Source organism: Phacochoerus africanus, chromosome 5 (genome assembly GCF_016906955.1).
Source record: "Phacochoerus africanus isolate WHEZ1 chromosome 5, ROS_Pafr_v1, whole genome shotgun sequence".
In the NCBI taxonomy this organism is placed as follows: domain Eukaryota; kingdom Metazoa; phylum Chordata; class Mammalia; order Artiodactyla; family Suidae; genus Phacochoerus; species Phacochoerus africanus.
Window position 1 is genome coordinate 75,809,703 of NC_062548.1, and position 25,036 is coordinate 75,834,738.

Here is a 25,036-nt window from a genome sequence, read left to right on the forward strand (position 1 = left end):
CTGGACTAGCATAGCGTCCTTTCAGCCAATCAGAGCTCATGTCTCTCGCAAGGCAACGCTCCATCCCTAGGGAAAGAACCAAGAGAGCGAAAAGACAGACATTAATACCAATCGGAAGCTGGAACTTCTGAGGGAGGGGGCGGGAATTGCTTCACGTTTAGACCAATAAGAAGCACACGTGCCGTTCTAGGCGACTGAGCGGCATCCTCCTACGTCCAATAGACGAATGGGGCGGTGCCCAGCAACCAATGGCTTCGGTTCGGGGGCGGGGTGAGGAGCTAGTGTGCTGTAAGAGGTAACCTGGCGAGTGGCAGCGGCGCTCCTCGGGTCCTGTGGCTCACGCTTTGGTACTAGAGGCCGGACTGTTCTGGCGACGGCGACCTCTGCGGCAACGGCTGAAGTTCTCGGAGGAGTATCGGAGTAGGGTCTGGAGGAGAGGCTTCTGGTCTGCCCAGGTGGGCTCGGTCGCCCGGGCTGCCGGGGAGGAAACCTGCGGGAAGCGCCGCTCTGTCGACTCTGGGGGTGCCCTTCGCCTCCTTTTCCGCCGCCGTCGGGGTTGTGAGGGGCTGCGCGCGGCTTCCTGAGCTCCTGAGGGGAGGGTGAGCAGACAGGTCCCATGTCGCAGTCATCGGCGAGAAGGGGCGGTCGCTGGGATCAGCCCCTGTCCCTCGGGGGTGCTGGGCGGTCTTTAGTCCCTTTCTCCCCTAACAGGCGCACTAGTCTTCCACCCTCAACTTCCCTGAACCCTCTTAATCCCCTTCTAACGGACTAAAATCTCTGTCTTGCGAGTCCTCTCAACTGCCCCGGTGCTACACTGCTAAGCAAATTGGCCAGTACTGCCTCCTCGCGTCCTCTTCCCAGAGATAGGAAGGGGGAGGAGTCGCGCATGTTCGCCCCTCCCCCATTCAAGGCGCCCCCGGACCCCCCCCCCCCCGCATTATTTGCTTTTCTTAAACTCCTTCTGCTTCCTCTGCTACTCTAGTCCTCTTTCTTGATACCTAATTTGAGTTAGGAACCTTGGCCACTTCTCTTCCTTTCAGCCAGTAAGTCCTTTACTCCTTCCCACCCCCCTAAATTTCATTCTCACCTTTCATGGAAACTAACATTTTCCACTCGCCCCTTACAGGCAGCTGGAAGGTGAACGCGAGAGAGGAAGAATACACTGTACAGGGAACTTTGCAAGGTTGGGAACTTTAATCGGTTTTGTTAATGGTAAATCATTCTTGCCTTTCTTAAAAAGGCATCTGATCATTATATCCTTGCCGGAATCTTTGTCCCATTACAGTTGTTTTGGTAATAATTTTTGAACATGCAGATGAGAAGGGTTATTGACAGCAAGAAAATTTAAATGTTATTTTTAAGTAGATAGAATTAGATTATACTTGAAACAGCTTAACGGCGCCTCTAGAGTTTGCAGGTTAAGTAAAGACTTGACCATCCTACTTTGTCATAACATATAGGATACACATTAGCTGTATTGCACAATGTGATTTGATCTCACCCAGCCTGTGGATAATATAGCATTGACTCTGTTTAAAAACAGCATTGTTTATTCCCCTTTCACAATTTGTGTTCACCTTCATAGTTATCAGTTTGGATTTCAATAGTGTTGGTTTTATCCATATGTTTCTAGATAGAAGTACCAACTATGTTGTGCCTAAATAAAATATGCCAAGAATTTTATGAGGAACAGGTAACTTATTGTACTCAGTTTTGATTGAGACTTTAGAGTTTTGAAAATATTAGTGTATTTGTTTGACAGTGAGGATTTTGTTGATGGGGATGGAGGAAATTGAAGTATTGGGTTAAGCCTGATGGGTCCTTTAGCCTGTGTGCGTGGGGATGGGGTGAGGGGGAAAGAACACACACGTGTACAAAACCTTGTAGATTCTAACAGTGCTTAGTTCCATGACTTTATGTAAATTGAAATTGGTTTTCCTAGTTTTTAGTGGGGCGATGTAAGCAGTGAGTTTAACATCATGTCCACTGTGTTTTGGCCAGAATTTTGCAAGCTTTTGTGAAAAATTCTTATTTTTTCCTTACCCTATTTGTGACATATATATCAATATGCTTCCTTGTATTTTACTATGGTAAGATTGTATCTTGTATATAGAGAAATAAGTCTAATAGAGTGAATTAAAAGGAATCTTTGAGGAGGCAGCATTGTCTAATGGACCATATGTTTGATCCTTGTTAATACAGGAAATCACACTGAAAAGAGGAAGGTCTTAAAACTGTTCTAACAAATGCCCAGGTGTATAGAACAATAAAAAGAATTTATGACAGAACTATTAGCAGCCATCAAATAAGAGTCCTAGACAAATTTCAAACCTATGAGTTGGTCACTATTGTGGGATATTATAAGGCTGCAGTTGAAAACAAAGTTATTTTTGTACAGCCTTTTTGTTTGTGGTTTTGTTTAGAAAGTTCTTGTTTGCAAATTTAGAGCACTGTAGCTATTGATTTCTTCATAGAGACTTTAAAGAGCTCATAGTTTCATGGGAGAGAGACCTGTAAACCAAGAATTAGAGGCAGAAGGAGAGGTTCTGCAGTATAAGGTGTGTACAGAGCCCGGAGAAGCTCTGTGGCCCAGTATTCTGGCTTCATCCCCTGCTGCTCTAGGCCTTCTAGAATGCCATTTCCTAACTAACTGTTCGTTTCATATACCTGGTCCTCTCCCTATAGGTGCTCTTCTCTCTTCTTGAAAGCCTTTTCCGTACCTTATGTGCCTGGTGAGGTCCTAATTTCAAAATCTTCTTGAAGTCTGCCACTGCCTACGCTCCACGCCACCCAAACAATTGTTTTCTATATTCTTCTGTTATCTCGCTATGAATAATTACAGTGATTTCCATTATTCACAGTGATTATGGTCCATAAAATCACGCAGAACACTAAATTAGCAAATACTGAACAGTTGCCCCTAGGCAAAATAAGGTGTGTTTCTCATATACATTTTAATCTTAAATTTTAAATTCAACTCATCCTGGTAAATTCTATTTTCTTTATTTAACAAAAAAGAAAATGAGATTCAGAAGTGTTAAGCGACGTGCCTGAGGCCAACCAACCCCTTAACAGGTTCCATTTAGAATTCAAATCCTGTCTTACTGGCCCTTGAGCCAGAGCTTCTTGCACTACACTGCACTGCCCTCTCCTGGCTGTGCCCTGAATTATCTCTATGAGTGCTGAAATGAGCAGAGCAGTGCCTAGTTCAAACTTCTTGGATGGGAACCACGAGCTAAGGGGTGACTCAGAATTTTTCCCACTCTGTGCATGTCCGTGAATGACTATGGAAGCACCGTCAGTATTCATTTGGTGGTTACAAATAAATTTTGGCAAGCAGGCAAATTTCCAAATACAGGATCCACAAATAATGAGGATCAGTTGTATTTGTGAATGAGCCCTGGAGTCTGTTTCATGGTAACCCGTCCCTGCAATCAACAGTGGAATGTGCTATTAGCTCATTTATCCAACAGATATTCATTAATCACTTACTATAAGCCAGGCCGCTTTAGGCTGTGGTGACCAAACTGGAAATTAAGCTGCTGTCCTTATGCATGTTAAATTTGAATAAGCCAGCTAAAAGCCTGGAGCTCAGGGGAGAGATCTAGTTTGTAATTAGAGGGTAACTTGACCAAAGTGACTTGACCAACCTTGTGTGGTCCTTCCCACTTCATATTCCTTAGCATGTTGATTTCCAGAACATTTGAGTTCTACTCTTTGCATAAGCCCTCTCTTTTGAGCAACTCTTTACTTGTCACTAGTTTATTTTGAGGCTGTTTAGCCATAAAACTGGCAGGATATTGTAGAAGAAACAGGCTGATGTGGTCTTTGATTTCTGCCTTTGCCACCTCCCAACTGAGTGACTTTGGTCACACTGTTGAACTTTTTAAGCCTGTTTCCTGATGTCAGAAGTAGTAATATGATGTTCTAGCCCCTGTGGATTGCAAGGGAGAGGCACACACATATTACCTTTGATGACAAGGGTTTAATGTAAACATGAACGGGATATCATCTCAGCCACCGTACTGTCCCTTAGCCCTAGTGCTTTTTAAAACTTTACAGAATCTGCTGTATAGCACAGAGAACTCTACCCACTAGTCTATGATAATCTGTGTGGGAAAAGAATCTGAAAGAGAATGGATGTGTAACTGAATCACTTTGTTGTACAGCAGAAATTATCACAACTTTATAAATCGACTATACTTTAATAAAACTTTTTAATAAAAAAACCTTAAAGAGCACTAACTTAGTAGTGTTTAGGATAGGATTTGAGCTCTGGAGACCCGCCCTCTATTACTTTGTTCACTCAAGCTTTGTGTTTCCTAGGAGAGAGCATCTGATTGGATTGGTTTGCCACCTTCTAAAATGGAGGACCCCTATTGAGCAGAATTTTTAACCAAAGCCGTATCCTAGGTGATCTCCCTCAAGTTCAGCCCTTAATTAGGGCTCTGAGTCTGGTCCAGGAGTTTGTGGCCAAAGAAGTAGGATTAGTTTCATGTATTATATGTGGCAAAGACTGTAGCATATATAAAAAGAACCCCTTGGAGAGAGATTCTTCCAAAAGCAACCAAGGATAGAGCAGTCCTTAGGATGCCAATTCAATAACCTATCTGATACGCTCATAGACAATGTTTAATAGAGCACCTAACAAAGTAATTGACACATGTCAAATATTGCATAGAGCTCCCTTTTGATGTTGCCGTTAACATTATAGTGTGATTGTTTGTTCATGTGGCTGTCTTCCTTCCTAGACTATGAGCTCCATGAGGGAGAGTCAACATCTTCATCCTTCTAACCTTGGCATTGAGTGCAGTGCCTGATACACTGTAATAAATATACACATGTCTGAATTGAAGCATTCCCTAACTTGTCCTGAAAGGTAGAATGATGTGAAAGCTTTTCAGAGAAGGTATTGTTTAAACTGGTTCTTAAAGAACGAGTAGAATGTTTTCCAGGTGAATAAAACCTTGTGGCAGCATTCCAAATAGGGACCAGCAGGTGCAAAAGGACAGAGATAGAAAAAGATAACCATGACCAGTAACAGATGCAAATTTTAGGGAGAAAGTGTAATACTCTCAAGTTGTTAGCAGGGTATCAATAATAAATAGAGTTTAGAAATACAAGTATTGACTTTTGGGAACCATTACACTGTAGTGAAATTATTTACTTCATCATGAAGCTCATATGTATCTTGTACTGTTCAAGGTGCTAAAAATGTAATGAAACTTATTCTCAGAAGGCTCACAAGCTCACAAGTAGATAGATGGAGGAACTGGTTTGTCATGTAAGTGAGGTAATAAAGATATGAAAAAAAAAAGCTGTCTAAACCAGGAGAAAGGAGTATTTAGTAATATGAAGCAATGGAGGAGATTACTCAAATGAGGTGGTGTTTGAGCTAGGCCTTGGTAGGTAAAGAAGTAGGAGTTCACTAGACCGAAAGTAAGGATTTATGGGGACTATTTGTGATAGGAGAGATTTAAGAATTATCCAGTTTGCCATTTCTGTTTTGGGCACTCAGTTAATAGTTTTGTTTATTCAAGCAGTTTTTCTGAGCATATGAATGTGAATAGTTATGCTATAGTAGAACTTTGTGTCAAAATAAACTGGGTTAAACAAAGGTTTCTGAAATGCAGGTCTTCTCAAGAGCCTTTATTATGTTAATATCCTTTGTCAATTGTGGCTCTCCAAAAGGACTACATTATATTTAACTATGGCTTCTCCTCCTTCTCCCTTTGCAACATACCTAAACATCTTTTGAAACAAAATTTCATAAGATATAGTTTGAGGAGTTCCCTGGTGGCTCAGTGGGTATAGGATCCAGCATTGTCACTGCTGTGGCTCAAATCATTCCTGTGGTACAAGTTTGATCCCTTCTCTACAAAATTCTTCATGCTGCAGGCAAGGCCAAGACAAACAAAAAGACATAGTTTGAGAGATGATGAATTAAAGCATATTTTTATTAAGCCAAAATTTATCAGTAGTCTCCAGGTACATTGTAAAATAATGTATAATTGCATAATCTTAGAGCAAAGAAGAAAGGACATTTGGAGAGAAAAAATACGTTCTAGCCAGATTATTATCATCTTGGTCATTAAGTCCCAAACTTACAAAAATTCTTATATGATCACACTCCCCCTTGAAAACTATGGCTTATTCATATTTTGAAATTCTGTAAGGTGATCAGAGACACCCTGCGGTGTGGCAGAAACAGAGCAGGAGTGAACCATGGTGACCAAGGCAAAGGTCATCTTGGAAGTGAGACTCTTCCAACCTGAGAGGATGCTACATTTATTATGCATTCATTTTAGGCCATATTAGACATATATTTTGCTGTTGGGTATTTTATTTAAGAGCATAACGGAAATCCACACCTTCTTTTGACTTTGGAATTGTGTGTTCTCTTTTCAATAAGAGAAAATAATGACTGAGGCCTTACTGTGTAATTTTAATTATCTGTCAAATTCTGATTGTGTGATTAAATTCCTAGGCATTGTTAAAATTAAAGAAGCAATGGTCATGTTTTTGACAGTTCACTGAATTTGAAGTGAGAAGATCTACATTTGAAATTCATCTTGGCCAGCTTTCTGTTTGGATGACCTTGGACACAACTGCCTAACCATCTCTAGCCTCCTTTTCCAATACTTCCTCCTTTTCCATTTTAACCAAATGCAAATACATAGGGTTAGTGTAAGAATTAAATGATGCTTATAAGCATGCTTTATGAGCTCTGAAGCACTGTACAAATAAAAGGCTGAAGGAATATGCTGAGGCTGAGCTTAATTTGAATTAACATTTTACTTTTAGTTTTTAATTTTATATTATAGAAATAGTGCATATGTACCATTATAAAATTAGAAAGCATAGATAGGCAAGGGAGGGGGCTACAAAGAACTTCCTACATCTGCCATAGTGAGACAGTGGTTACCATTTTGATGGATATATATAGTTTCTGTGCATATTTGTGTATGTATATGTGTATGCATTGTGTAATAGAAATGGGCTCATCTTGGTTGGTTTGTTTAGTCACTTTATTTTTGTAAGTCCCCTAAGAGTACATTTACTTGATTCAAGGAATTATTCCATCTTTTGCTACATATTTCTTGTATATAATGAGAACTATAATGAGAAAGAGCTAACTTCTCAGCCTGGTGAACATGTGACCTTGTGGTAATCTAATATCCTAAACCATTTCCAAAGCTTCATGAATGGCACATTTAGAAATGGACTTGATGTGGGTATGTGGCTATGCTTGGCATTGTTGGTAATAGCTTAAGGATGACTCCAGTGTGTCCGTGAGGAGCTCGTTAACCATGGTATATCCAACCCATGGAATATTACATAGTTGTGAAAAGAGTGAGGAAAATAGAAGGGTAGAACAAGAATATATATTGCTAATAATTGCAAAAAGAAATTCTGAAATGGTATATAAGAGACCATTGAAAGAAATAGTGGGAATGGGATTTCACCATATGCCTTTATATGTTTATATATTAAAAAATTTTTTGAATCATGTGTTTGTATTACCTTTTCAAAAAATGAGTGAATGAATGGATGATATGGAGACAAGAGAAAGAGATGAAATGATTTAAAACTTCCAGATGGCACTGCCCATTGCATCAGTAGCTGCTCTTTTTTCATATTCACTTGTATTTTTCATATCCATACATATTATTTTTTATTGTAATTACTCTTTTAATATTTTTAAACTTAATTATATTTTTTCTATGTTGCTGTACGAGGACCCTTTAAAAAAATGAAGGTAGGGCAGTTTTGTCTAGTGCATGTCACCAAAGTGGTCTGATCCACCTCAAGAGGCGGAAAATTCAAGCCCTCTAATCATATGTGATGTACATACATGAGGAAAAAATAGGGAAAAGGAAATGTTTATTTATTTATTGTCTTTTTAGGGCTGTACCCACAGCATATGGAGGTTCTTCCCAGGCTAGGGGTCGAATTGGAGCTGTAGCCACTGGCTTACACCACAGCCCCAGCAATGCAAGATCTGAGCTGCGTCTGCAACCTACACCACAGCTCATGGCAATGCCAGATCCTTAGCCCACTGAGCAAGGCCAGGATTGAGCCCGCAACCTCATGGTTCCTAGTCGGATTTGTTTCCACTGCACCACAATGGGAACTCCCGTGTTTTGCTTTTTAGACCTTTTTTACACACATAAACACTTTATTTATTTATTTATTTTGGCCATGCCCATGGCATGCATAAGTTCCTGGGCCAGGGATTGAGCCTGAACCACAGCGGTGTCCACACCAGATCCTTAACCACTAAGCCACCAGGGAACTCCTTTTTATTTTTTTGGCCACCCCGGGGCATATGGAGTTCCCCAGCCAGGGATCAGATCTGAGCTGAATTTGCAACCTACGCCACAGTTGTGGCAACATCAGATCCACCATGCTGGACTGGGGATTGAACCTGTATCCCAGAGCTGCAGAGACACCACCAATGCCATTGTGCCAGAGTGGGAACTCCTAAAATTAAAAAGAAAATAGAATTATGCATGTTTCTGGTAACTACTGAGATGACTGTGTGGTTTTTTCCACTTTGCCTGTTGAGGCAAATGATAAAATTCATTTTCATATTTCTTAATTTTAAACCATTCTTACATTTCTGGGCTGAACTCTTATTTGAACAAAGTGATTTTGTTTTGCTTTATTTTAAATTTTAAACTGCTTGATTTTATTGGATCGTTTTATTTGAAATTATATGTTTGTAGCATAGAAACTGGTCTGTGATTTTCTTTTATGTTATTTTTGTTCTGTTTAATATGTTGAGCTACCTGTATGCTAATCATTAGAAGGCTCTCTTCATTTGCTTGTGTTCTAAAACAGTTGCATGGGAATGACCTGCTTTTTGAAAGCAGGTACTTTGTAGGCTATAGACTGGTTTTGCCCACCTTTTAAAATGCATTAATATCAGGGGAAGTGAAGTTTTAACATAGTGATTTTAGTGTAAACAGGAGCAGGAGAGAATCTAATTATCCAATGAGAGCTGACTTTTGTTTGATAGTGGTGTTCTCAGTGTCTTTTTTGTTACCTAGGCTGGTGCTGGAGTTATTACACTTACCGTCTGAGGGTTTATGGGACCTTCGTTTTAATATTGGACAGAGGTAACTGTCAATTCTGAAGTGCTGCACACATGCACTAATTGGGCTTACGAAGGCTCTGCTTTATCCCCACTGAAAGCAAGAAGTATTGTAGTAAAACTCCACCTAGCTGGAAGCTTGTGAAGAATGGGGTATTCTGGTTTAATTCTATTAACTTGGGAAGTATGAAGGTGGAAAAAATCCTAAATTTCAACTCCCTGTTGAATGTGATTCTTAGTACATAGCAAATAATTCCACTTTTCTTCTTTAGTAAGTTTGATATCTTCAGACCTAGCTGATGTTTTATTATAGAATCTATAAAGTATGTGAGGCACACATTATGAGGATCCTTTTTTAGAACTTTAGATGTAGGATGATGTAAATGGTATTGCATGAAATCAGGCTGGATGGGAACTGATGCCCGTTTCAGTATCTATTTCAGACTAGATCTTTGACTGCAGTATGTTTTCTTATTTAGCTCATTCAAATAAAACACGTTTGGGGAGTTCCCATTGTGGCTCAGTGGGTTAAGGGCCCAGCATTGTCTATGAAGAGGGGGGTTCCCTCCCTGGCCTCCCTCAGTGGGCTAAGGATCCAGGACTGCAAGCTGTGTTGTAGGTCGCTGTGTTGTAGATGTGGCTTGGATCTGGTGTTGCCATGGCTGTGGTGTAGGCCTCAGCTGCAGCTCTGATTCAACCCCTGGCCTGGGAACATCCATATTTCGCAGGTGTGGCTATAAAAAGAAAATAAATAAATTAACAAAATAAAACATTGGATTGAGAGTGGGAATTGTGAGGAGAGTATGTCTTTTAATTGGATGTCTTTATTTCATATCAAGATAGAATGTACAGTACCCCTAGCTTTGGACCTACAGAAGGAAACAGTTTTTCTGCTTGCTGTGTACCCGGTGGTGCTTCAGAATCCCCTAAAGAGCTTATTGCCACACACATTGCTGGGCCCCACCCAGAGTTTCTGATTCCACAGGTCTGGGGTGGGGCCTGATAATTTGTGAGTCTAACAAGTTCCCAGGTGATACTGATGCTACTGGGCCAGGACTAAATTCTGAGGCTCATCGCTGTGTACTAAATGTAAATTCTAGAAATCTGGTTCTAGAAGCTAAATATGATCTGGGAATATAGAGTATTCTACATTGAACTTACCACTGTATTAGAGGAATTATTATTACAGAGTATAAGAAGTGCACAGGTTAGAGAGCAGATCATCAAAGATTCAACTCTCTGCTGCTGCGAAGCATGGGGTTTGAGTTCAGGTAATGAGCAATATTCAGCGATGTGACACAATTCTTGTCTCGAGATTGGAAGCCCTAGCCAAACATCAAGTGAGAAATTATGTTTCATTTGCACTGCTTAGAGACCAGGGGGTTCTGGTTAAAAAAGGATTAAGTGATTAATCCCATGAGAATGGAGGGTTATTTATCTGTCCCTTTTGTCTTCCTTGCTTAACATTTAGCCTTGCCTTAGAAGGGCCTGATTTTTTTTAACCAAGAAAGAACTTTGAGTGCTTATTAAACAGAAAGTTTTGTGTGTTTTTAAAGATATTATAGCCATATTTATTCTTAAGATTTTTAAATGAGTAATTTAAGAGAATAAAAGCCACTATCTTTTTTTTTTTTTCTTGGCTTTTTAGGGCCACACCCGAGGCATATGGAAGTTCCCAGGCTAGGGGGCAAATCAGAGCTGAAGCTGCTGGCCTACGCCACAGCCACAGCAACGCTGGATCCAAGCCACCTCTACGACCTACACCACAGCTCACCGCAACGCCGGATTCTTAACCCACTGAGCGAGGCCAATGATGGAACCCGCATCCTCATGGATCCTAGTCAGGTTCATTAACCACTGGGCCAGGAAGGGAACTCTGGAACTATCTTTTAAAAAGGGAGAAATTACTGGAATTATTTTATCTTATCATAATATGTTGGGGAAAGTAGTCTGCTTCCTAAAACATCAAGCACTATGGATTTTCTTTCTTTCTTTCTTTCTTTTTTTTAGTGATTTCTCATTGCATTGTTTGAGATAATACCAGTAATTTTTGTAATCCCTCCGAGGATGAAAATGAAAACCAAAATCATAGTGCTGGCACAGAAGTTAGATGCAGGACACAGCTATGAAAGAATAGATAGATACATGCATGACATTTACACACAGAATTACATACATACACATATGTCTTTTAAAATTACTATTATTTTAGCTAAGGACAAGATACCTGTGCTGAATTTAGGCCTCCTCTAGAAGCCACACCTTTTTGTGAAGGAGTTTAGCTTCAACAAGTTTTTCTCACTTGCCTGCTACCTAATTTCTATTGTTCCACTGCTGACACCCTTGGTTTGCCGGTTGACCAGCTGGTTCAGCATTGTCTCTTGAAGGAATAACTGGTATTATGGACAGCAGGTTGCCTAGACTCCCTACTTGGAAACATTCCTGTTTTACTCCCCTGACCCCCCCCCCCCCCCAGAGAGAATTAGGGTGAGGAAAAGGAGGGTAGAACTGGGTCCTACAGACTAGACCAAGTGTTTCTGAAGCTTGTTGCAACAACAGAAACAAGCTACAAACTTTCTAATGCACAGTATAGATTTGGGAGACCTTCTGAATTTCTGATCTGCTAGAACTGAGCTTGGGGGCTGCATTTGTTGTTGTTGTTGTTGTTGCTATTTCTTGGGCCGCTCCCGCGGCATATGGAGGTTCCTAGGCTAGGGGTCCAATCGGAGCTGCAGCCACCGGCCTACACCAGAGACACAGCAACGCGGGATCCGAGCCGCATCTGCAACCTACACCACAGCTCACGGCAACGCCGGATCGTCAACCCACTGAGCAAGGGCAGGGACTGAACCCGCAACATCATGGTTCCTAGTCGGATTCGTTAACCACTGCGCCACGACGGGAACTCCTGGGGGCTGCATTTTTAACAACTTTCTGAAGTAATTTTATGTAGACAGCTGGGCTCTATGCCTCAGACCAGACCAGTCCTAGGGGAATTTTTACCAGCTGTGGTAAAATAAGAAAAAGTAGGATCACATAGTATTTCTCATAAAATTACATTTATTCAATACAAATAGTTGGGTTTTTTTTGCATTGAGATAAGGCTTTCCTATGCTTTAGAATGTTAAAATATCCTTCTATAAAATTATGTTGATAAAGATGTTTTTAATCACCCTTAGGTTAAAACATTTTAATCTATGTGGTCCTTAAAATACTTGTAAAAATTTACTGGTCTGTGAAATCCTAAAGATTGAGTACCCATTTTTGGAAATTTTTAAAATTTTCATTTTTAATTAATTAATTGCTTTTTAAGCTGCACTTGGGCCCTAAAAGGTGCTGGGGCTAGGGGTTGAATCAGAGCTGCAGCTGTGGCCTACACCACAGCCACAGCAGTGCCAGATCCGAGCCATGTCTGTGACCTTCACCGCAGCTCTCAGCAATGCTGGACCCTTAACCCTCTGAGCGAGGCCAGAGAGTGAACCCACATCCTCATGGATACTAGTTGGGTTCGTTACCACTGAGCCACAACAGGAACTCCTGGAAATTGTTTTTTAAATACTTTGGAATACAGGTCCACAGAGAGTCCAAAATCTTTGGCTAGATAAGTTGTAGAATTCAGAATTTTTCAGATTTTAGAGAGGTGATTTCTCTGTATGTTATATAATGCCTCAGGGATCTGGTCCTCACTCACACACATTCATATTTCTCAGCAAACCAAGAGTATTCACACTAAGTAAGATAAATGAAGGCTATATATAGTTTCACATCTGTTCAGGCCAAGTTTTACTATCAGCTGAGTTTTGACATGAAGCATATGGAAAATTTTTAGTTTTTAGAGCTTTTTGGATTTTGAATTGTGCACATGGGATAGGATAGACCTGTTTGGGGTCTCTTTCTCATCCTAAAAGTACCAATAAGCTTCACATGAAATGGAGCTTTGTATGTTTATGATAGGGAATAATTTATTTTGATTTAACACACTAGCATGTTATGAGACCTTATTTGTATTTTCTTGCCAAAGACTTGGTTCTTTGAGAAGAGCAGCATTTTTCTTCCAGCTTGCTTCCCCACTCCCATTTGCATTATGTGAGAAAAATCAGAGTTTTAGGTCATAGCCATTCTGGAACTAACACGAGGAAGCATGGGAGTGTAGAGTAGTAGCTAAGAGCATGGGCTTTGGGGACAGAAAGACCTACGCTTCAGCCTCTTCTGGCACTCACTAGATTGCACCTTGCTTTGACATATCTCTGAAAGTCAGAATTCATCTGGAAAACCCGCATTTACCTCAATAGGATCACACGTGTTTGTTTAGACCGTTTAGCTGCTTTTCTCTCACTTTGCTTTGAAAGACAATTCTTTTTTCCAGAAATACATCAAATGAAATTGAGCACGTGGTCCTTTTTGGTGATTTTGGTTGAAATCCATGGTGTGGATTTCTTCCGATTTAGATCATCCTCTCTGGCAAGATTTTATACCTAGCCTGCTGCTTCCAAAAATGATGTTATAGCCACTTGGTATTATTAAACCCTACAATAGTAAACAAGTACGTGTAAAATATTTTTGAAGAGTAGGAGTAGGAGGTTTTTTCCCCCTCAAGAGTGATTTAACCTGTCAGAAATAGATTCCTGAGTGATATTGTTGCTGGCTGTGGGGGTAATTGTTTTGTTTTGTTTTGTCTTTTGTCTATTGTCTTTTTAGGGTCGCATCTGCGGCATATGGAGTTTCCCAGGCTAGGGGTCTAATTGGAGCTGCAGCTGCTGGCCTACGGCACAGCCACAGCAACGCCAGATCCGAGCCATGTCTGTGACCTACACCACAGCTCACGGCAACTCTGGATCCTTAACCCACTGAGCGAAGCCAGGGATTGAACCCTCAACCTCATGGTTCCTAGTCGTATTCATTTCCGCTGCGCCATGATGGGAACTCCTATGGGGGAGAATTGTTAATGCTCAGCCCACATCTAGGCCCTAAGGGCATGGGCTTTCCTTCCTAGATGTAAAATATAGCATTCGAGAAATGGCAGTTCATCACAACTTATTTACTGAAGCTATAAAAGCATGTTAGAAGGTATAAAAGACTTGATTCTTGCCCTCGAGAAACTTCTAAGGTTATAAATAGACTGCGTCCAAAATAAATAGTAATGCTCACTTGAATATATGTTTATTTTTTATTTTTTTGTCTTTTCATCATTTCTAGGGCCACATTCGTGGCATATGGAGGTTCTCAGGCTAGGGGTCGAGTTGAAGCTGTAGCCGCCAGCCTATGCCACAGCCACAGCAGCGTGGGATCCGAGCTGAGTCTGACCCACACCACAGCACACGGCAACACCAGATCCTTAACCCACTGAGTGAGGCCAGAGATTGAACCTGCAACCTCATGGTTCCTAGTTGGATTTGTTAACTGCTGCGCCACGATGGGAACTCCTTGAATGTATGTTTAATCAAATGTAAAATGGGGTTGGAGATGGGGGAGACCTTAGGCAGAGATTGTATTTAGGCTGCTCTAGTGGCATTTCTAACATTACACATTTAAAAAACAAGTTAAACTGTCAACAGATCACTCTAAGACATTTAGAAGCCTTTGTTATTCAAAAAGTTACATATATTTCATAGGTAATAATTTCCTATAGGAATGTTTTGATTAATGTTATCTGCTGAAGTCTTCAGTTTGTGGTATTTCCCTTGTCAATAGCATATAATATATTGTTGGAGCTGTGGCCACAGTGGCCCCACCAATTTACATTCCCATCAACAGTGTACCAAGGTTCCTTTTCTCATATTCTTGTCAACTTTTGTTATTTATGATCTTTTTGAGCATAGCCATTCTGATAGGTGTGAAGTGATATCTCACTGTGGTTTTTGATTTGCATTTCTGTGATGACCAGTGATGCTGGGCATCTTTTCATGTGCCTGTTGGACATCTGTTTGTCTTATTTGGCAAAATGTCTATTTGGGTATCCAGAATGTCTAATTGGAATGGGTTTGTTGGTTTTGTTTTGTTTGTTTGTTTTTTTGATGTTGAGTTGTATGAGTTGGATGTTAACTCATGTAGGTCATGTCATTTGCAAGTATCTTCTATTCAGTAGGTTGTCTTTTTGTTATGTCAATGGTTTCCTTTGCTGTGCAAAAGTTTAATTAGGTCCTATTAGTTTATTTTTGTTTGGTTTCTTTGCCTTAGGAGACAGGTCCAAAAAAATACTGCTATGATTTATGTTTAAAGGGTGTTTTGCCAGGTTTTCTTCTAGGAGTCTGGTTTCTGGTCTTACATTTAGGTCTTTAATTCATTTTATTTTTTTATATAGTGTGAGAGCTTTTTCTAATTTCATTCTTTTTTTTTTTGTCTTCTTTTTTTGTCTTTTTAGGGCAACTCCTGCAGCATATGGAGGTTCCCAGGCTAGGGGTGTAATCATAGCTACAACTGCTTACCTATGCCAGAGCCACAGCAATGCCAGATCCAAGCCACATCTGTGAACTACACCACAGCTCACAGCAACGTCAGATCCTTAACCCACTGAGCGAGGCCAGGGATCAAACCCAAAACCTCATGGTTCCTAGTAGGATTCATTTCCACTGTGCCATGATGGGAACTTCTCTAATTTTATTCTTTTACATGTATGTCTAGTTTTCCCAGTACCACCTATTGAACAGACTGTCTTTCCTTCATTATACATTCTTGCCTCCTTTGTCATATATTAATTGACGATAAGTGCATGGGTTTATTTTTGGGTTCTCTCTTCTGTTGTGTGTTTTTGTTACAGTAACCATACTGTTTTGATTACTCTGGCTTTGTAGTATAGTCTGAAGTCATGAAGTGTGATACCTCTTGTTCTATTCTTCTTTCTCAAGATCATTTTTGCTATTCAGGGTCTTATTATCACTGTTTTATAGTTTTCCAAGTACAAGTCTTTTACCTCTTTAGTTAGATTTATTCCTAGGTATTTTATTCTTTTTGAAGCAATTGTAAATGAGATTATTTCCTTAATTTCTCTTTCTGATAGTTTGCTTTTAGCGTATGGAAAGGCAACAGATTTCTGTATATTAATTTTGTATCCTGCAACTTTTAACAAATTCGTTGGTGAGCTCTGATAGTTTTTGGTGATATCTTTAGAATTTTTATGTATAGTGCATGTCATCTGCAAAGAGTGATAATTTCACCTTTTCCTTTCCAATTTGGATTCCTTCTATCTCCTTTTCTTGTCTGATTGCTATGCTGGGACTTCCAAGCAATCAGACAATGGTGAATAATCAGACTATGGAGAATAAAAATCGCAAGAATGGGGATCCTTGTCTTGTTCCTGATCTTAGAGAAAATGCTTTCAACTTTTCACTAAGTATGATGTTAACTGTATGCTTCTTTCTTTCATTTATTTATTTATTTATTTATTTTGCCTTTTCGGGCCACATCCATGGCACATGGAACTTCCCAGTCAAAGGGTCAAATTGGAGCTGCAACTTCTGACCTATACCACAGCCACAGCAAAGAAGGATCCAAGCTGTGTCTGTGACCCACACCATATCTCACAACAACGCCTGATCCCCAACCCACTGAGTGAGGCCAGGGATCTAACCCTCATCCTCATGGATACTCATTGGATTCGTTTCTGCTGTACCACAACAGAAACTCCTGGGCTTATTTCATATAGCCTAGATTATGTTGCAGTATATTTCCTCTATACCCGCTTTGTGAAGAGTTTTTGTTATAAATGGATGTAGAATTTTGTCATCTTTTTTTTTCTGTCTTAGTCATTTTAATTAATGCTCCCAACAACTCTAACAAATAGGTATTGATATTATTTTACAAATGAGGAAAGTGAAGCTCAAGGAGCAGAAATTGCCTATGTTTACATAGGTAGATAATGATGAAAATACAATTTAAGCTTTTTTTAAATTACTCCATGAATTTATTACATTTATGGTTGTACAATGATCATCACAATCCAGTTTTATAGGATTTCCATCCCATAACCCCAGTGCATCCCCCCACCCCCCCTAACTGTCTCCTTTGGAAACCATAAGTTTTTCAAAGTCTGTGAGTCAGGATCTGTTCTGCAAAGAAGTTCATTCTGTCCTGTTTCAGATTCCACGTGTCAGTGAAAGCATTTGATGTTGGTGTCTCATTGTCTGACGGACTTCACTTAGCATGATAATTTCTAGGTCCATCTGTGTTGCTAAAAATGCCAGTATTTCGTTCCTTTTAATGGCTGAGTAATATTCCATTGTGTATATGTACCACATCTTCTTGATCCACTCCTCTGTCAATGGACATTTAGGTTGTTTCTATGTCTTGGCTATTGCAAATACTGCTACTTGTGTCTTTGTGAGTCATGGTTTTCTCTGGATAGATGCCCAGGAGTGAGATTGCTGGATCAAATGGTAGTTCTATTTTTAGTTTTCTGAGGCATCTCCATACTGTTTTCCACAGTGGTTGCACCCATTTACAATCTCACCAACAGTGTACTAGGGTTCTTTTTTCTCCACACCCTCTCCAGCACTTATTGTTTGTAGACATTTGGATGATGGCCATTCTGGCTGGTGTAACCCCATAGTGGTTTTGATTTGCATTTCTCTAATGATGAGTGATGTTGAACATCTTTTCATGTGTTTTTTGGCCATCCGTATGTCTTCTTTGGAGAATTGTCTGTTTGGATCTTCTGCCCATTTTTGATGGGGTTGTTTATTTTTTGGGTATTGATCTGCAGAAGGTATTTATAAATTTTGGAGATGAATCCCTTGTCAGTCGATTCATTTGCAAAGATTTTCTCCCATTCTGTGGGTTGTCTTTTCGTTTTGTTTAGGGTTTCCTTTGCTGTGCAGAAACTTTTAAGTTTAGTTAGGTCCCATTTGTTTATTTTTGTTTTTACTGTCAAGACTGTAAGAGGTGGCTCTGAGAAGGTGTTGCTGTCTTTTATGTCACAGAGTGTTTGGCCTATGTTTTCCTCTGAGAGTTTTATAGTGTCTGGTCTTATATGTAGGTCTTTAGTCCATTTTGAGTGTATTTTTGTGTATGGTGGTAGGGAGTGTTCTAGTTTCATTCTTTTCCATGTGGCTGTCCAGTTTTCCCAGCACCACTTCTTGAACAGGCTGTCTTTTCTCCATTGTATATCCTTGCCTCCTTTGTCATAGACGAGTTGGCTGTAGGTGCATGGGTTTAATTCTGGGCTTTCTGTCCTCTTCCACGGATATCTATACTTCTGTCTTTGTGCCAGCACCATACAGTTTTGATGATTGTTGCTTTGTAGTGGAGTCTGAAGTCTGGGAGCCTGATTCCTCCAGCTCCATTTTTCTTTTTCAGGATGTCTTTGGCTGTTCTGGGTCTTTAGTGCTTCCAAACAAACTTTAAAATATTTTGTTTGAGGAGTTCCCATCGTGGCGCAGTGGTTAACGAATCCGACTAGGAACCATGAGGTTGCGAGTTCGGTCCTTGCCTTTGCTCAGTGGGTTAACGATCCGGCGTTGCTGTGAGCTGTGGTGTAGGTTGCAGATGCGGCTCGGATCCCGCGTTGCTGTGGCTCTGGCGTAGGCCAGTGGCTATGGCTCCGATTCTACCCCTAGTCTGGGAACCTCCATATGCCACAGGGGCGGCCCAAGAAATGGCAAAAAGACAAAAAAATATATATATATATTTTTTGTTTGAGTTCTGTGAAAAAAGTCCTTGGTGATTTGATAGGGATTGCATTGAATCTGTAGATTGCCTTGGGTAGTATAGACATTTGGATAATATTAATTCTTCCAATCCAAGAGCATGGTATATCTTTCCATCTATTTGTGTCATCTTAGATTTCTTTCATCAGTGTCTTACAGTTTTCAGAGTACAGGTCTTTTGTCTGTTTAGGTAGGTTTGCTCCTAGGTATTTTATTCTCTAGGATGTGATGGTTAACGGGATTGCTTCCCTAATTTCTCTTTCTGCTCTTTCATTGTTAGTGTATAGAAATGCTGTCGATTTCTGTGTATTAATTTTGTATCCTGCAACTTTGCCAAATTGATGGATGAGCTCTAACAGTTTTCTGGTAGAGTCCTTAGGCTACTATACCTTAGGTAGGTATAGTATTATGTCATCTGCAAATAGTGATAGTTTTACTTCTTCTTTTCCAATTTGGATTCTTTCTATCTCTTTTACTTCTCTGATTGCTGTGGCTAGGACTTCCAAAACTCTGTTGAAGAGTAGTGGCAAGAGCAGACATCCTTGTCTTGTTCCTGATCTCAGCAGGAATTCTTTCAGCTTTTCACCATTGAGAATGATGTTGGCTGTGGTTTTGTTATATATGGCCTTTATTATGTTGAGGTAGGTTCCCTCTATGCCCACTTTCTGAAGGGTTTTTATCAGAAATGGGTGTTGGATTTTGTCAGAGGCTTTTTCCGCGTCTATTGAGAGGATCATATGGTTTGTATTCTTCAGTTCATTAATGTGGTATATCACACTGATGGATTTTCGGATATTGAAGAACCACTGCATCTCTGGGATAAATCCCACTTGATCATGATGTACAATTCTTTTATTTAATGTATTGTTGGATGCGGTTTGCTAGTGTTTTGTTGAGGATTTTTGCATCGATGTTCATCAGTAAAATTGGCCTGTAGTTTTCTTTTTTTGTGGTATCTTTGTCTGGTTTTGGTATCAGGGTGACAGTGGCCTCATAGAATGAGTTTGGGAGTATCACTTCCTCTGCAATTTTTTGGAATAGTTTCAGAAGGAGAGGTGTTAGCTCTTCTCTAAATGTTTGATAGAATTCGCCTGTGAAGCCATCTGGTCCTGGACTTTGGTTTGTTGGAAGTTTTTAAATCACAGTTTCAATTTGAGTTCTTGTGATTGGTCCGTTCATCTTTTTTATTTCATCTTGGTTTATTCTTGGAAGATTGTACTTTTCTAAGAATTTGTCCATTTCTTCTAGGTTATTGGCGTATAGTTGCATATAGTAGTCTCTTATGATCCTTTGCATTTCTGTGATGTCTGTTGTTACTTCTCCTTTTACATTTCTAATTTTATTGATTTGAGTCCTCTCTCTCTCTCTCTCTTTTTTTTTTTGTAAGTCTGGCTAAGGGTTTTTCAATTTTTGTTGATCTTTTCAAAGAACCAGCTTTTCATTTCATTGATCTTTTTCTGTGGTTTTCTTTGTTTCTATTTCATTGATTTCTGTTCTGATCTTTATGATATCTTTCCTTCTGCTAAATTTAGGTCTTGTCTGTTCTCTCTCTAGCTGCTTTTGATGTAAAGTTAGCTTGTTTATTTGAGCTTTTTCTTGTTTCCTGAGGTAGGCTTGTATTGCTATAAACTCTCCTCTTAGAACGGCTTTTGCTGCATCCCATGTGTTTTGGAGTGTCGTATCTTTGTTGTCATTTGCTTCTAGGTGTTTTTTAATTTCCTCTTTGATTTCTTCAGTGATCCATTGGTTGTTTAGTAGCATGTTGTTTAGTCTCCATGTGTTTGTGTTTTTTGCAGTTTTTTTCTCTTTGTTGATTTCCAGCTATATAGCATTGTGGTCGGAAAAGATGCTTGATATGATTTCAATTTTCTTAAAGTTACTGAGGTTGGACTTATAGCCCAGGATGTGATCAATCTTAGAGAGTGTTCCATATGCACTTGAGAAGAATGTATATTCTGTTGCTTTTGGATGGAATGTCCTATAAATATCTACTAAGTCCGCTGGTATAATGCTTCATTCAGGGCCTGTGTTTCCTTATTGATTTTCTGTCTGGATGATCTGTCCATTGCTGTAAGTAGGGTGTTAAAGTCCCTGACTATGATTGTGTTATTGTCGATTTGTCCTTTTAAGGTTGTTAGCAGTTGCCTTATATATTGTGGTGGACCTATGTTGGGTGCATAGATATTTAAAATTGTTATATCTTCTTTTTGGATTGATCCTTTGATCCTTATGTAGTGACCTTCCTTGTCCCTTAAAATATTCTTCATTTTGAAGTCTATTTTGTCTGATATGAATATTGCTACTCCAGCTTTCTTTTGATCCCTGTTTGCATGAAATATTTTCTTCCATCCTCTCACTTTCAATTTTTATGTGTCTCTAGAAGTGAAGTGGGTCTCAAAGACAGCGTATATATGGATCTTGTTTTTGTATCCATTCAGCCAGTCTGTGTCTTTTGGTTGGGGCATTTAGTCCATTACCATTGAAGGTAGTTATTGATATGTATGTTCTCATTGCCATTTTATTAATTGCTTTGGATTTGTTTTTGTTGCTCTTTTTAGTTCCCTTCTCTTGTTCTCTCCTTGTGTGGTTTGATGACTATCTTTAGTGTGGTATTTGAGTTGATTTTTCTTATTTGTTTGTGTATCCATTGTAGATTTTTGGTTTGCAGTTATTCTGATGTTTTGATATAAGAGTTTATATATATAAGAGATTGTTTTAAGTTGTTGGTCTGTTAATTGCAAGTGCATCTCCAGTGTCCTGCATTTGTACCCACCTCTTCTCATGATTTCTGATTTTGATGGCATAGTTGTGCATGGATGATTTCGTCTCTTTACTGTATATATACCTTTACTGGTGAGCCTTGTCATTTGTGGTATTTTTGTTTCCTCTTGTGGCCTTTTCTTTTTTGCCTAGAGAAGTTCCTTTAGTATTTATTGCAAAGCTGGTTTAGTGTTGCTGAATTCTCTTAGCTTTTGCTTATCTGTGAAAGTTTTGATTTTCTCCTTCAAATCTGAATGAGAGCCTTGCTGGGTAAAGTCATCTTGGTTGGAGGTATTTTTCCTTTCATCACGTTAAGTATATCATGCCACTCCCTTCTGGCCTGCAGAGTTTCTGCTGAAAAATCTGCTGATAACCTTATTGGGGTTCCCTTGTATGTTATTTATTTCTTTTCTCTAGCTGCTTTCAAAATTTTCTCTTTGTCTTTAATTTTGGTCAATTTGGTTAATATGTGTCTCAGGGTGTTCTTCCTTGAGTTTATTTTATATGGTACTCGTTGCACTTCCTGGATTTGAGTGAGTGATTCCTTTCCCAAGTTAGGGAAATGTTTGGCTATTATCTCTTGGAATATTTTTTCTGTCCCCTTCTCTCTCTCTTCTCCTTCTGGCACCCCTATAATACGGATGTTGGTGCGTTTAACATTGTCCCAGAGTTCTCTGAGACTCTCTTCATTTCTTTTCAATCTTTTTTCTCTTTTCTGTTCCACATCTGTAATTTCCACTAATCTGTCCTCCACCTCGCTTATTTGTTCTTCTGCCTCCAGTATTCTGCTGTTAGCTGCTTCTAGTGAATTTTTTATTTCAGTTATTGTATTTTGCATCTCTTCTTGCCTAAGTTTTATATCTTGTATCTCTTTGCTCAGTGTTTCCTGTAAGTTATCCATCTTTGCCTCCAGTTTATTTCCAATGTCTTGCATCATCTTCAGCATAAACAGTCTAAGGTCTTTTTCTTGGAGGCTGAGAATCTCCTTATCACTTAGCTGAATTTCTGGGGTTTTTTCCTTTCTCCCTCATCTGAGTTATAGTTCTCTGTCTTTTCATTTTTATCAGTATTTGGTGTGGTGACCTTTTTATAGATAGCAGAGCCTCTCTTACTTCTGGCGTCTGCCCCCCTTGTGGCTGAAGTTGGTGGGGGTGGGGGGGCTTGCTGTAGGATTCCTGCTGGGAGGGGCTGATGCCTGCCCCCTGGTAGGTGGAGCTGATTCCTAACCCTCTGGGGCTTTGTCTCTGGATGAGATTAGAGGCAGCTGTGTGCCTGGGTGGTCTTTAGGCAGCCTGTTTACTGATGGGTTGGGTATGATCCCACCTGGATTGTTGTTTGCCCTGGGGCTTCTCAGCATTGGTGGGTGGGGCCAGATTTTCCCAAAATGGCCACCTCCAGAGAGAGGCAGCTGCTGAATATTCCTGAGAGCTTTGCTTCCAATGTCCTTCCCCCACAGCAAGGCACATTTACCCCTGTTTTCCTAGGAGGTCATCCAAGAACTGCAGTCAGGTTTGACCTAGATTCCTATGGAGACTTTGCTTTGCCCTGGGACCCAGTGCATGTGAAAGTCTGTGTGCGCCTTTTAAGAAAGGGGTCTCTGTTTCCCCCAGTCCCATGGAGCTCCTGCACACAAGCCCCACTGGCCTTCAATCCAGATGCTCCAGGGGCTCTTTGTCCCAGTGCCTGATCCCCACACGTGGGAGTTTGACGTGGGGCTCAGAACTCTCACTCCTCCAGGTGAGTCTCTGTGAATCAGTTAGTTTCCAGTCTGTGGGGCTTCCCACCCAGGAGGTATGGGGTTGCTTATATCATGTAATCACCCCTTCTACCTCTTGATGTGGTCTCCTCTTTGTCTTCTGGAGTAGGATATCTTTTTGAAAGTCTGATCCATTTGGTTGAAGATTGCTCAGCATTTAGTTGTAAATTTTGTTCTTTTTAGGAGAAAAGTTGAGCTCCAGTCCTTCTATTCTGCCATCTTAATCCCATCCAGAATTTAAGCTTAAGTTCAATTTTTTCAGAATCTTTTTCTGAGATGATCAGATGATTTTTAGTCTTCAGTTTATTAATGTGGTATACCACATTGATTTGCAGATATTGAACCATCCTCGTATCACTGGGATAAATCCCACTTGATCATAGTATATGATCCCTTTAATGTATTGTTGGATTCAGTTTGCTAATGTTTTATTGAGGATTTTTGCCTCTGTGTTTATCAGTGATATTGGCCTGTAATTTTTGTGTGTTTATTATCTTTGTCAATTTTTAGTGTTAGGGTGATGCTGGTTCATAGGATGAATTTTTTTTTTCTTTTTATGACCACAGCCATGGCATATGGAGGTTCCCAGGTCTAATTGGAGCTGTAGCTGCCAGCCTATGCCAGAGCCACATCGACGCCAGATCTGAGCTGTGTCTGCAACCTACACCACAGCTCACAGCAATGCCAGATCCTTAACCCACTGAGTGAGGCTAGGGATCAAACCACAACCTCATGGTTCCTAGTCAGATTCGTTTCCACTGCGCCACAACAGGAACTCCCTCTGCACCTTTTTTTGGAATAATTTGAAAAGGAACATTCCTTATATGTTTCGTAGAGTTCACCTTTGAAGCTATCTGGTCCTAGACTTTTGTTTATTGAGTTTTTAAATTACTGACTTAATATTACTACTGGCAATTAGTCTATTCATAGTTTCTTTTTTCCTAACTTTTGTTTATTTATTTTTTATTTTATTTACTTATTTATTTATTTTACATTTAGAAAGTAGGGGACCAGGAGGCACTCTGTTCTGCAGAACAAAGGCCTAGGCTTTAGCCCACATCTTTTTATTAAGGAAGGTGATGAGATTATTATTGATGAATTAATGAAGGTGACAAGATTAGTGGGCAGGGACAGGCATGGGCAATGATGAGACTATCTTCTTGGTAATATCAAAAGGGGGTATCTAGGACATAGTGCAGCTGTTAGTAGAATAACATGGTTGATGCATAAGTCCTTCATCTTATCTTTGAAGGAGACCCTACTTTTAAACTCTGAGTCCCCAGATATTTGCCTTCTGCAGAGTTCTACTGTTACATGGTCTTCAACATCTCCCCCCCCCTTTTTTTTTTATTATTTGTTGCATAAAATTTTTAAAGTTTTGTTGAAGTATAGCTAATTTACAAGGCTATGATCTTTTCTGCCATACAACAAAGTGACCTAGTCATATATATACACATATCCATTCTCTCTGATTCCCCCCCCCCCCCCCCCCCGCATAGATTAGCACAGAATGCTGGGTAGAGTTCTCTGTGCTATACAGCAGGACCCCTTTGGCCAGTTGTTCCATATACTTGAGTGTGCATGTGCCAATCCCAAACACCCAGTCCATCCCTCCTACCTCTCCCACCTATTTTCTATGTCTTCCTTGTTTAGTCTTGGGAGATTGTGCATTTCTAGGAATTTGTCCATTTCTTCTAGGTTGACCATTTTATTTGCATGTAGCTAGTTTGTAGTAATATCTTATGATTCTTTATATTTCTGCGGTGTTGGAAGTAACCTCTC

The 25,036-nt window shown here is 39.9% G+C and overlaps 1 protein-coding gene across 3 annotated transcripts in view; it reads left to right on the top strand.

Annotated features, from left to right (window-relative positions):
* Positions 1 to 321: 321 nt before the first annotated feature.
* The window catches only part of PAIP2B (poly(A) binding protein interacting protein 2B), a 40,583-nt gene continuing 15,868 nt past the window's right edge, over positions 322 to 25,036 (top strand). For 2 of the 3 annotated variants that reach the window (XM_047781817.1, XM_047781819.1), the window contains exons 1-2: positions 322 to 455; positions 1,127 to 1,183. The gene's annotated coding sequence lies outside the window, so the exon portion shown is untranslated. Of the gene's footprint in view, positions 456 to 959; positions 1,044 to 1,126; positions 1,184 to 25,036 lie in introns of those variants that run through there. The other variant, XM_047781818.1, reaches the window with a different exon arrangement.